This window comes from Stegostoma tigrinum, unplaced genomic scaffold, assembly GCF_030684315.1.
Source record: "Stegostoma tigrinum isolate sSteTig4 unplaced genomic scaffold, sSteTig4.hap1 scaffold_441, whole genome shotgun sequence".
In the NCBI taxonomy this organism is placed as follows: Eukaryota; Metazoa; Chordata; class Chondrichthyes; order Orectolobiformes; family Stegostomatidae; genus Stegostoma; species Stegostoma tigrinum.
Window position 1 is genome coordinate 67,501 of NW_026728369.1, and position 3,063 is coordinate 70,563.

Below are 3,063 nucleotides of genomic sequence, written 5' to 3' on the forward strand. Positions count from 1 at the left end.
CCAACGGGAGAAATCAGTAACCAAAGGGAGAAGTCAGTAACCAACGGGAGAAATCAGTAACCAAGCTTATTTTTGGTTGGTTACTGACTTCTCCGTTCAACTTGGAGCTGCCCTTGTGCACGATCAAGGAGGGGTATTATCCGCCACGGGGGCTTAATTTTCGCCTAAGGGGAGCGATTTGGAGGCCGTGGCCGGGTGAGGCGCGCCTCTCGAAGGGGAGGGATTTGAATTTCGGCTGCATTGAGGGTAGCTGCCCCGCTGTGGTGGTTTTTCGGAGCCTGAGCCCGAGCGGGGCGTCGGTTCCCGAGGTGGGCAGGAGTCGCTGTGCCCGTGAGGCTGCCTGGCCGAGTCGGAGTGCTGTGGGACGGCGGGGAGCGGGTTTTCCCGGGCGAGGGGCCGATCCCGAGGAAGGGGAGCGGTTCCGAGGCCGTGGCCGGGTGAGGCGCGCCTCTCGAAGGGGAGGAATTTGAATTTCGGCTGCATTGAGGGTAGCTGCCCCGCTGTGGTGGTTTTTCGGAGCCTGAGCCCGAGCGGGGCGTCGGTTCCCGAGGTGGGCAGGAGTCGCTGTGCCCGTGAGGCTGCCTGGCCGAGTCGGAGTGCTGTGGGACGGCGGGGAGCGGGTTTTCCCTGGCGAGGGGGCGACCCCGAGGAACTCGGCCGGCGGGGAGGCGTTCCGGCCCGGGCGAGGGGCGCGGACCCGACCGGAGACGTCCAAAACCTTGAAAGGGGTAAGCGGGAAAAGGTCAGCAAAGTGCCCGAAGCAGTAAGGCGAAAAAGCCGTCGGAACCTCCGAAAATGTCCAAAAGCGTGAAATCAGTAACCAGGAAAATGCATAAAAATGGCCAAAAGTGTGAAATCAGTAAGCAGGAAAAGTCGGGAAAAGTGTCTAAAAATGCTTGGAAATCTGAGGAAAATGCCCGAAAATGAGGCCCCTCGGTCGGGAGGAGGAAGTCGAAAATCCCCGTGCCCGACGAGGGAAGTCAGTAACCAGAAGGAAAAACTTAGAAAAAAATTCTAAGTGTCAAAAAAAATTCTAAGTGTCAAAAAAAATTCTAAGTGTCAAAAAAAATTCTAAGTGTCAAAAAGAATTCTAAGTGTCAAAAAAATTCTAAGTGTCAAAAAAATTCTAAGTGTCAAAAAAAATTCTAAGTGTCAAAAAGAATTCTAAGTGTCAAAAAAAATTCTAAGTGTCAAAAAAAATTCTAAGTGTCAAAAAAAATTCTAAGTGTCAAAAAAAATTCTAAGTGTCAAAAAAATTCTAAGTGTCAAAAAAAATTCTAAGTGTCAAAAAAAATTCTAAGTGTCAAAAAAAATTCTAAGTGTCAAAAAAAATTCTAAGTGTCAAAAAAATTCTAAGTGTCAAAAAAAATTCTAAGTGTCAAAAAAAATTCTAAGTGTCAAAAAAAATTCTAAGTGTCAAAAAAAATTCTAAGTGTCAAAAAGAATTCTAAGTGTCAAAAAAAATTCTAAGTGTCAGAAAGGGAAATGAGTAACCAAGAAGAGAAATGAGTAACCAAGAAATCAGTAACCAACAGGAGAAATGAGTAACCAAGAAGAGAAATGAGTAACCAAGAAATCAGTAACCAACAGGAGAAATGAGTAACCAACGGGAGAAATGAGTAACCAACGGGAGAAATGAGTAACCAACGGGAGAAGTCAGTAACCAACGGGAGAAATCAGTAACCAAAGGGAGAAGTCAGTAACCAACGGGAGAAATCAGTAACCAACAAGAGAAATGAGTAACCAACGGGAGAAATCAGTAACCAAAGGGAGAAGTCAGTAACCAACGGGAGAAATCAGTAACCAAGCTTATTTTTGGTTGGTTACTGACTTCTCCGTTCAACTTGGAGCTGCCCTTGTGCACGATCAAGGAGGGGTATTATCCGCCACGGGGGCTTAATTTTCGCCTAAGGGGAGCGATTTGGAGGCCGTGGCCGGGTGAGGCGCGCCTCTCGAAGGGGAGGGATTTGAATTTCGGCTGCATTGAGGGTAGCTGCCCGCTGTTGTGGGTTTTTGGAGCCTGAGCCCGTTCAACTTGGAGCTGCCCTTGTGCACGATCAAGGAGGGGTATTATCGGCCACGGGGGCTTAATTTTCGCCTAAGGGGAGCGATTTGGAGGCCGTGGCCGGGTGAGGCGCGCCTCTCGAAGGGGAGGGATTTGAATTTCGGCTGCATTGAGGGTAGCTGCCCGCTGTTGTGGGTTTTTGGAGCCTGAGCCCGTTCAACTTGGAGCTGCCCTTGTGCACGATCAAGGAGGGGTATTATCGGCCACGGGGGCTTAATTTTCGCCTAAGGGGAGCGATTTGGAGGCCGTGGCCGGGTGAGGCGCGCCTCTCGAAGGGGAGGGATTTGAATTTCGGCTGCATTGAGGGTAGCTGCCCGCTGTTGTGGGTTTTTGGAGCCTGAGCCCGTTCAACTTGGAGCTGCCCTTGTGCACGATCAAGGAGGGGTATTATCGGCCACGGGGGCTTAATTTTCGCCTAAGGGGAGCGATTTGGAGGCCGTGGCCGGGTGAGGCGCGCCTCTCGAAGGGGAGGGATTTGAATTTCGGCTGCATTGAGGGTAGCTGCCCGCTGTTGTGGGTTTTTGGAGCCTGAGCCCGTTCAACTTGGAGCTGCCCTTGTGCACGATCAAGGAGGGGTATTATCGGCCACGGGGGCTTAATTTTCGCCTAAGGGGAGCGATTTGGAGGCCGTGGCCGGGTGAGGCGCGCCTCTCGAAGGGGAGGGATTTGAATTTCGGCTGCATTGAGGGTAGCTGCCCGCTGTTGTGGGTTTTTGGAGCCTGAGCCCGTTCAACTTGGAGCTGCCCTTGTGCACGATCAAGGAGGGGTATTATCGGCCACGGGGGCTTAATTTTCGCCTAAGGGGAGCGATTTGGAGGCCGTGGCCGGGTGAGGCGCGCCTCTCGAAGGGGAGGGATTTGAATTTCGGCTGCATTGAGGGTAGCTGCCCGCTGTTGTGGGTTTTTGGAGCCTGAGCCCGTTCAACTTGGAGCTGCCCTTGTGCACGATCAAGGAGGGGTATTATCGGCCACGGGGGCTTAATTTTCGCCTAAGGGGAG